General features: G+C 38.9%; 1 non-coding gene across 1 annotated transcript; it reads right to left on the bottom strand.

Moving 5' to 3' along the window:
- Positions 1-10192: 10192 nt before the first annotated feature.
- Positions 10193-10298, bottom strand: LOC148933227 (small nucleolar RNA R71). The gene has a single exon (XR_016134816.1). It is a non-coding gene; the product is annotated as a small nucleolar RNA R71 (small nucleolar RNA).
- Between the last annotated feature and the right edge of the window lie 717 nt (positions 10299-11015).

Below are 11015 nucleotides of genomic sequence, written 5' to 3'. Positions count from 1 at the left end.
ATATACGACGACATCAATAGTTGTCGTTTAGCTTATCAAATTTGATCATATTTGGCCATTTCTTTTTTCCCTGCAACTATTACGTAATTTGCATTTGTTCCTTTTGCCTTCTCGTGATTTTGTTTTTTCTTTTATTAAACTTCCTCCGTCCATTGCTAAATAAGGTATTTCTTTTTATACAAAATTTAAGAAAATGAAGTTTTGCTCAAGTGAAAAGAAAGTGGAGTAGAAAAAAATAGTTATTGGATTAGTAAATATTTTGGGTGATCCCTACCGATTAACCAGCTAACGGTTTTATAGAAAGCATTATTAAAGTTATTAAATTATTTTGTGGAAGGTTTTTCTTATGTTATGAAGTAGAGGAATTAGAGTTATTTAAAAATTTTTATGAATGATGAGAAAGAGAATAATGGTTTTGAATGAACATTTCTTTAAGAATACAATTAGGATTTATATGATCATTATAAATTATAAGAATACACATTCTATGACATAGGGATATAATTTTGAATTGCATGGTTTTGAATGAACATTTCTTTAAATTGTTATTATACATTATCTCGTTAAACCTAAGGAGTATATACTACTCCCTCCGTCCCAAGGAAGATGACTCATTTCTTGGGCGGCATGAGATTTTATGCAGTTATATTTTGTGTGGTAGGAGAAGAGAGTAAAGTAAGAGAGAGGAAATAAAGTATAAATAAAAGTGTTTTTATTTTAAGTAATGAGTCATCTTGATGGGACAAACCAAAAAGGAAAGTGCGTCATCTTCAATGGGACGGAGGGAGTATATTTTGTGCTCAAGTATTGCTAAAATTAAATTTGGCCATGTGGCTAATGAAAGGTCTTGGACTCTTGGGTGTGGTTTGAACTTTGAATACCATTACTCCTCTTTTTTTTTACGACAGTATATATTCATGTTTGGGTGGGGTTTGAATACCACCTCCTTTGTTTTACTCCTTCGGTAGGCTTTTTCCATAATTCTAGTTCGTTCCCAACAAAAGTATGTACTCTTTTCATTTTTTTAGTCCGTCCTTTTAATTTTGAAAAGTCTTTTTCTGTAATGAAGTAAGACCAATTCTCCATTCTTAGAGCATCCGCAATGGTCGGCTAGCGACCGGCTAGCCGATTCGTCGCGCTAGCCGATCGGCTAGCCGAACCATTGAAATCGGCAAACACGAAATCGGCGAGCGGATCGGCGTGGGCTGGCCGATCGCTCGTCGCTGGCCGAAGCGCTGGCCGATCGGCTAGCCGCCATTGTGGCGGCCCGATCGGCCAGCGCCGATTTTTGAATTTTTTTTTAAAATCATATATAAAACGATTTTCGTTTCATTTTCATTTGCACCACTTGTTTTAACGAGTTTTCTCTCTCTCTAACTTTCTGTACAAGAGCATCATCGAGCGATGAGTAACGCGGGTGGTAGCGGTAGTGGTAGTGGTGGGGATCCTGAGGAGTACGAACGGAGGATGAACGAGGCTATGGAGGCCTACATGAACCACGGGATGGAGCGGTACATGCGTATGGTGGAACAGCAGGCGATACCTCGCCCTCCACGAGTTGTCCACCACCGAGCAGTGATTGATCGAGATCACGTAGCTACACATCAGCGGCTGTACGACGACTACTTTGCAGAGAACCCGCGGTTTCCCGCCAACATGTTCCAACGACGTTTTAGAATGCGCAGGGAGTTGTTTATGCGCATCGTTGGCGCATTAGAGCGTCGATATATGTGTTTCCGCTTCAGGCACGACGCGGCTGGCAGACCCGGCCACACCCCTATTTAAAAGTGCACGGCGGCAATCAGGCAGTTGGCCTACGGAGGCGCGGCAGACATGTGGGATGAGTACCTCCACATCGGTGAGTCGTCAGCCCTGAAATGTCTGAAGGAGTTCTGTGGGGGCGTGATCAGCATTTACGGTGAGCAGTACCTTCGAAGCCCTACTCCCGAAGATTGTCAGAATTTGATGCAGATGCACGGGGAGAAGCATGGGTTCCCCGGGATGTTAGGCAGCATAGACTGTATGCATTGGGAGTGGAAGAACTGTCCGACTGCCTGGAAGGGGGCCTATACGACCGGCTACAAGTCAAAGAACCCCACGATAATCCTCGAGGCCGTAGCTGATTACCGGCTGTGGATCTGGCATGCGTATTTTGGGGTAGCCGGGTCGAACAACGACCTCAACGTCCTGAACTCGTCTCCCCTCTTTAACGAGAAGTGCCAGGGCGTCGGTCCAGCCGTCTCTTTTGTGGCCAACGGCAACCGGCATGATATGGGCTACTACTTGGCGGATGGGATATACCCTCGGTGGCCGGTCTTTGTGAAGACGATCCGACAAACAAGTGATGAAAAGAAGGCCTACTTTGCGCAACGACAGGAGTCGGCGCGCAAGGACGTGGAGCGCGCATTTGGCGTGCTCCAGTCTCGATGGGCGGCAATTAAGGGTCCAACGCGTTTGTGGGATGTCGGATGCGTTTCCGAGATAATGTACGCTTGCATTATCCTGCACAACATGATCGTCGAAGACGAAGGCGTACAACTGACTAGTTGGGTCAGTGACGATGAAGCCGGTCCAAGCCACGGAACGGCCACCCCTAGTGTACGACAGGGGGTACCTCTCAATGATGCCGGCCGCCTCAAGGAATTTGCCAACATGCGCCAAGTGGATGCTCATATTCAACTCCAAAAGGATATAATTGAAGAGTTGTGGGTACGGAGGATTGCACGGCGATAGTTTTTTTTCTTTATTATGCATGTAATTTTTTTTATCTATGTAACTTTTTTAAATGCAATTAATGAATTTTCCCGTATATGTGTCGTAAATTTAATTCTGTATTTTAATCGTAATTTTAATTCCGTAAATGTAGTATATTTTGAATTATTTTTATTGCGGCTGGCCTATGGCTGGCCTAAATCTGACGTGGCAGGTGGTTTTTTTAGTGTTGCTGACGTGGCAGGGGAGAGAATGGCTGGCCTATGGCTGGCCTAAGCACCATTGCGGATGCTCTTATTTTATTAAATTGTAACATTAAAACTCGTGTCCAACTAAGAGAGTATATTTTTGTGGGAAAGATGAAGTATATATTTATGTGTTTTTTGATAGATACATATATCATTCGCGATCCGTAGCATTTAAAAATATTATTAAATGTATTTGGACATTAGTATACTATTGTCAGGAAAATATGATTTTTTTCAGGATAAAAATACTTTTATTTTGATTCATCATTACCTTTCAAGTATATGTTGTCACGAACAATTATTTGCAACAAAATATAACGACTTCTCTTATGGAATACAACAAAAATGGATGAACTAAGTGCATCAAAATGACGGTCCTCTATCCCATAAAGAATAGCCTGAAGATATTTTGATCCTAAACAGTCTTAAAAATTGCAAAATTCTTTCCCTCAATGTTATACTATAATCAACATTTAAGGAAATTGGTGATATTTTAAAAGAATATGGACTGCAGATGATATCAGTGCAATGTCCATGAAATGCAGAGTATTATTTTTTCTTTATCTTTTATTAAAATTTTATTTTTTACTCATTAATTTTTTTCTTATTCTTGTTTCTAGCACCTTTTTCTTTTTTACTTAATTTATTGTTAAATTTTAAATTTTATTAATTTAAAATTTTAATATTAAAATTCTACTACTCCGTATTATCTTTGAGTTAAATTGAAGATTTTAATTTTGGCTTTTAACAAAATATTTTAATTAATTTAGGATAAATATATTACTCCTACAAAATAAAATAATTAGAAAAAGGATACAAAAATGTGGGACACGAGAATTGTTAAATGAAGAAATGGTGAGTGAAATATTTCCATGATTCGCTTGTAGTTGTTTCCCCATAACAAAAACTTTTCTGATCTTTGATTTTCATATTTGCATTAATGAATGCGATTCACCCAGGCAAAACTGAACCAATTTATTGTACGTCATCTGTAATTTAGGAAATATGTTTGGAAGATTATGACTGGAAAGTGGGACTTGATTGTAATAGTTGAACTTCAGCACATGGGTGTGATTTGTGACGGCCATTTCCGTCAATTTCAGTTTTTGTTTTCCACTCACTTCACATTTATACTCCCTCTCCATATAACTATTCTTTTATTTGTTCAATAATAATAATAATAATAATAATAATAATAATAATAATAATAATAATAATAACAATAATAATAATATTAATATTTTTTTCATTTTCGGTATCTATTTTCAATAACTCGTGATGAAATCAGTTCTAAAGTTATTACGGAAATTTTTATTAGCGTATGATTAGTTTAAGATCTCCAATTTCAACATTATTACTATTTATAAAAAACATAACATGTCCTCAAGAAAAAAACAGTATAGTACATTTGTTGAACATGGCATCTCCAAATTGAGAAATTATACTTTTTTTTCAAAAAGGTCACTATACTTTCTTTAAAATATTGGAAAAGAAAGATGGTTTTTTTAACAAAAATAATTAAATTTTTACCTTTTCTACTAAGAAGAAGGTAAATATATATTCTCAAAATAAAAGAAGGTAATAATCTCCTTAAATATTCTTTTCACTAGAGCATGAAATTTTATGAAGAATAAGTAAATATGATAGTTATTTCTTTTTACTTCTTCATTTACCATTTTCCTTGGAGATGCTCTCCTAGGTGAATAAAAATGGAACCACGACTAAGAAACATATAATGTGTAAGTATAACATTTATATAACATGTCAAGTCAACTCACACTAAAAATTTAGATGTACTAAAAATATTTAATCAGGGTAGTGATAAAATGCAAACTTATATATTGTACAAACTCAAAATTATTCAACACAACTTTAACACAGTTTCAATACAATATCAATACAGTATAAAATTTCAAGATTTTAATGTCAACACAGTATCAACACAATATCAACACAACATCAATCATTGACTACCGTTGAAATTCTGTTAACATTTTCCTGTTGATGCTTTTTTGTGATCTGTTAATATTTTTCAATGATCCAGATCATAATTTTGAATTAGTACAATATTTAGAGTTTTCATTTGATCATATCCCTATTTAAATATATATAGATCGTTCCGTTTTTCCAAGGTTTCAAAATAACGTTGTGATCTGCCTAAATCAAAAGCCCATTATTGGTGAACTGGGCTCTAGCTCATGTGGTCCAAAGTTGATAAACTTGGATTTTATTTTCCTAATATTTGAAGCATCATTTAATACGACTACACTACTAATACAGTAGCATTATCTCGTGTACCTCTGATAAACTTGAATCATTATCATTTGATAAACTTAATACGACTATACTACTAATACAGTAGCATTATCATTTGATAAACTTAAATCATTATCTCGGTACAATGGCATGCGCTTAATCGTGTAACTTTGTCGAGTTTAATAGACTTGAGAAAGAAGTGGAAAAAGCAAAGAAAAAAATATTTATTTTGATAATTAAATTGAAATATTGATGAAATTGGGAGAGATAAAATTTCAATTTTACATCAAAATACTATACTAACCTATTTTAGTACTATCAAAGTATGAATATCTTCATTCTATCGGTTACAACTTACTATCAAAGTATGAATATCTTCATTCTATTCGATGTATCAACAATGTAGATTTTACATGATTATATAGCCTAGGATTTTCTATACATGGTAAACCTAGATTACACTAATTAAATGCGAAATATTCTCCCATATCAATTCCTGATTTTGTGCAATATCTTCTAACACTCCCCTCAAGCTATGTAACGGGGCTGCCGATACTTAGCTTGCCAAGTACTTCCCGAAACGACTTTGAGTTCACTGCATTTGTCAAGATGTCTGCCAGTTGATCTTCGGACTTGACATAGGGCATCTCCACCACCTTAGCCTCCAAATTCTCTTTTATGAAGTGTCGGTCTACTTCCACATGTTTGGTTCTGTCATGTTGCACCGGGTTTTCAGAAATACTAATGGTTGCCTTGTTGTCACAAAATAATCTACAAGGTAGAGTAGAGTGGAGGTTCAACTCCGTCATCAACTTTCATAGCCATAATATCTCTGTCAATCCGCTCTTAATTCCTCTGAACTCTGCCTCTGCACTCGAGAGTGCTACTACTTTATGCTTCTTGCTCCTCCACGTTACAAGATTTCCTCCAACAAAGGCAAAGTATCCTGTAGTTGATTTCCTGTCATTCGGATTTCCTGCCCAGTCAGCATCAGTGAAACCATGTATCTCCATGTGTCCGTGTTTCTCAAACATGAGCCCATGCTCGGCTGTTCCCTTCAAGTATCGTACGATTCTTAGCACTGCCTCTCAGTGCTCTCCTTGTGGTGCATGCATGAACTGACTCATCACTCCTACTGCATATGCAATATCTGGTCTTGTATAAGAGAGGTAGATCAGCTTCCCAACAAGTCTCTGGTATCTCCCCCTGTCGCTCGGTTCTCCATCTTCCTTAATCTGTAGTCCGTGATTTTGCACCATAGGGGTATCTGCGGGCTTGCAATCTAACATCCCAATTTCTGCCAATAGATCGAGTATGTACTTCCTCTGATTTATAAAGATCCCCTTCTTTGATCTTAGTACTTCAATACCTAAGAAATACTTGAGGAGACCTAAATCCTTCATCTCAAATTCCTGGAATAAATTCTTTCTGAGCTCTGCTATTTCTTCCACATTATCTCCGGTAATGATCATGTCGTCTACATAAATAATCAGACACATAATCTTACCCCCCCTTCTTCTTGAGGAATAGAGTGTGATCTGAATTACTCTGTTCATACGCATACTTCTTCATAACCTCTGTGAACCTCCCAAACCATGCCCTTGGAGATTGCTTTAACCCATATAATGTCTTCTTGAGTTGACAGACTTCTCCTACCTGAAACTCCTCGGTGAACCCAGGTGGTGGTTCCATAAACACATGTTTTGGTAATTTCCCGTGTAGGAACGCGTTAGTCACATCAAACTGATGAAGTGGCCAATCTTTGTTTGCTGCGATTGAAAACAACACTCTCACAGTGTTGATCTTGGCTACTGGGGAGAATGTCTCGTCATAATCTACCCCATAAGTCTGAGTGTACCCCTTTGCCACAAGTCGTGCTTTATACCTCTCAATTGTACCGTCTGGCCTTCTCTTTATCATGAACACCCATCTACACCCAATTGTCTTTACTCCATCAGGCAATTTCCCTTTCACCCATGTATTGTTCTTCATAAGCGCCTTCATCTCAGTCAGCATGGCTTCCCTCCATTTCTTATGTTTCATAGCTTCTTCGGCTGACTGTGAGATTTCTTCTTCTTCATATAGTGCAGCCACAAAGGCTCGTGCCATCTTGGTGAGATTTCCTTGCACGAAATTTGCTACTGCATACCGACTTTTCTTCCCAATCCTCTCGGGGGAATATCTTTTGGGTGGAATTCCTCTCGTACTTCGATAAGGAAGTATATACCTCTCGGTATCTCCATCAATAGTGTTATCTTCTTCTCGGGGTTCTGTATAACAGTGTCAGAAATAACTGGACTTTCAAGTGTCGGTTCAGGGATTACCTCGGATATCGTCGGAGGAGAATCACATGGGGGAGGATGAGATGGCCCTTGTAGAGAGACCTGCTCGGCGGCAGTGACAACTGACTCGGGTGGATCCTCAATTTGAGAAGTTGGAAATGGCACACCCAACTTAGATAGTCCATAGAACTATCTAGAACACTCTCCCCCTGACTATTAAGGTGGGTATGGTAAAAGAATTCAGTCTCCAAGAAATTGCAGTTCATGGTCGTGGTGATTTTTCTGGTTTGAGGGTGACATACTTGGATTTTACATGGTTTTAGAGGGTGGTTTTGTATGAATTTGATCATATTTGTCTATTATTGGACGTGTTTATATATACTTCTCTATTATGTTGGTATGTTGACCATTTTGTTAAGAATGTGTAGAAAAAAGGTAAAAACTATGTGGATGTGCAACAGCCTTGGTTTAAGACAATTTTTACTGGAGATTTTGATGTTCAATCGGCCCCATATGTATATCAATCTCTTCGTCTTTGAAAGAGCTTCGCGTAGGTATCTTACTGATACACCCGGATTTTGCACTGTTTTAAGGCCATTATTTGGTCCGTTTTTGTTATCAAAATCACTCTACATGTCCATTATTTGCATATTCTATACATTTTGGTATTTTGACGTGTTTTGTGAGAAATGTGCATATTTGAGCCGAAAAGGGGAGTAAAAACGCATAGTCTGGAAATCTGGAGTCAGACGGCGACCAGCGACCGCCGCGAAATTGTACGGCGACCGCCGGCGCCCGGCGGGCAGAGCTATGTGGCGGCCCGCCTCGGAAATTTACGCTAGGAGAAGAGTCTCGCCCGGCGACCGCCGGAGGACATGTGGCGGTCCGCCACCGAAGGGTCAGAATCTCTGGACTCCAACGCGGCGACCGCCGGCCAAGGTGCGGCGGCCCGCCGGAGAAAGGCGGCGAATCCGACCAGCCCTAGATTTGCTCCAAGATTTACCAAACTTTGAAGATCTTTTCCTTCTATGATGAGGAATAATCTTCCCCTATAAATAGGACCTCAAGCTTCATCAAAAAGAGTTTTTTTTTTGGACACACAACAAGAACACATTCATAGAGATCAAAAGCTAGAGTACTTCAATTGTGCAAGGAGTTGAAGAAGAATTTCAAGAACATCAAGAACGACAAGGATTCAACCTACGGGTTTTATTTGCTTTAGTTTTATGTTCAAATTGCTTTCCCTTCAATCTATGTTTTTAGTTTATTCAGTCATGTGTAACTAAACTCATAGGATTCTAGGGATGTGTTAGTAGCAACTTTAGTTATACAATTCCGTTTTCTATTTAATATCCATTTTGTTTTTACTTTGTTTCTTCCCTAAGTTAATCATGATGCTTCATAATTGAGTGACACAATTATGTATGATTCAATACAACTTGCTTCATAACTGTGACAGAGTTCTAGCGAGTTAGATCCACTTAGTAGACACTACAGTTAGCTTCCTTTAAAACGACACTGTTAATTGAGAGTGAGGACTTTTCAAGGGTCTTAGTAGCTTTTTGGAGTTACGTGTTAGGATTGACAACCCTAATGTTAGTAATCAACGTTTGTATCGCATGAGCATAAGCTAGGTGACTCGTCCTTTCAAAGTATTAACTGTGCTAGGGTATTGTAGTTTGGAATTTGTATAACCATAAAAGTGAAAGCACATCCCTGGAATTCCCCTTATCTCTATACTTTTCTCTCCGTGATTTGCTTGCATTTAGTTGTTTACTGTTTTTAATATTTACTGTTTTCAAAAAGTTACAAAAAATTCTTGTTTCTCCAGATAGTAATTGAGTTCTAGTAGAAGATAGACACTTTGTGTACATCTTCCCCGTGTTCGATACCCGGTACTAACCTTTTGCTATACTATACCTACTCTGTATACTTGCAGGTATTTATAGTGCAAATAAAAAGTGCATCAAGTTTTTGGCGCCGTTGCCGGGGAAGACAATTCACTTTGGAGTGATATCTTCAAACGGATAATTTTACAACTTTGGATTTTTATTGCTTTCTGTTTTAATTTTTTTTTTTTTTTTTTAGTTTAATTTGTTTTTGTTTTCGAGTCTTGCAGGTTTTGTATGCGAACGCGTTCTGGGAAGTACATCTTAGAGCCGCCTGATTTAGAACTTGAAAGAACTCGTAGAATAATAAGAAGTGAAAAAGGATCAGGAACAATGGGTGACCGAACAGATATTGAGAAGCTGCAGGAGATGGTGAAGTTGCTGATGGATGAGAGAGATGCGGAGAGAGCAGCCCGAGAAGCCATGGAAAAGAAGAACAGAGAAACATTACCTGTGATGAACATGTTCAATCATGGGAATATGATTACTTTTCCTAACGGCCCTCGTATTGATGCTAACAATTTTGAGTTACGCATGCCCCTTATCCAAAGGGTCGAGCAAACTCCTTTTGCAGGTAGGGCGACTGAAGATGCTAACCGCCATCTCTCCAAATTCGTGGAAATCGCAAACACTCTGAAATTAAATGGTGTCGACGACGATGCCATACGGGTAAGACTTTTTCCATTCTCATTGATTGATTCTGCTAAGGAGTGGTTTGAGTGTATGCCACCAGAAAAGGTCTCCACATGGAAGGACATCGTAGCTACCTTCCTCGACAAATACTACCCGCCAGGCACTATTTTGTAGCTCAAAAGTGAGATCTTTCAGTTCACACAAGGCCATGACGAGCCCCTCTATGAGGCATTTGCTCGTTTCAAAGCTCTTCTTCGAAAATGCCCAAACCATGGTTTTTCCATAGACCATCAGGTAGGAATCCTCTATAATGGATTTAACGAGAAAATATGTGCTATGCTTGATTCAGGGGCAAATGGAGGATTTCTAAGAAAGACAGGAGAGGATGCCATGGCGGTGATCGAGGAGTTCGCCACCCACAGTCGGGGGTGGTCCAAGGAAAGGCATGCCACGAGAAGAGTAGCAGCCATAGAAGAGGCCGAAGAAAGTTCTTTTGCTAAGGAGTTAGCAGAACTTAGAGTCAGGATTGATCAAATGGACATCTCGAGGAAGGAAGATCCAATTCCGGCAACTTCCATAGTGGCGGTCAATGCACCCGAAACTGCCATATCAACTGTGGAAGAAATCAACTACGTGCAAGGAGGCGGTCCCAGAAACTACAATAACAATTATCGCCCTAATCAGGGGGGCGGCAATTTCAATAATTATAATGGGAACCGTCTGCACCCAAATCTTTCTTATTCTAACAATAATTACTTGCAACCCCCTGCAGGATTTAATGTTAGCAAAGGAGGAGTGGTTGAGCCGATGAAGAAGGAAGACAAGTATGAACAAGGAATCACGAAGATTTTGGAGGTAATTACGCAAGATAGGAAGATTAATGACACCAAGATCGGAGTGGTCGAAGCAAGGATAAACAACCTCGAGCAAGGAATGAACACAATCTCGACAGCTGTAACCAATATTACCACTCAAATGGAGCAAATTCAGAAGAA

This window comes from Salvia hispanica, chromosome 1, assembly GCF_029641045.1.
Source record: "Salvia hispanica isolate PSC_SH4W2 chromosome 1, Shi_PSC_v1, whole genome shotgun sequence".
Taxonomy (NCBI): Eukaryota; Viridiplantae; Streptophyta; class Magnoliopsida; order Lamiales; family Lamiaceae; genus Salvia; species Salvia hispanica.
This window is presented reverse-complemented; position numbering and strand designations above follow the sequence as displayed.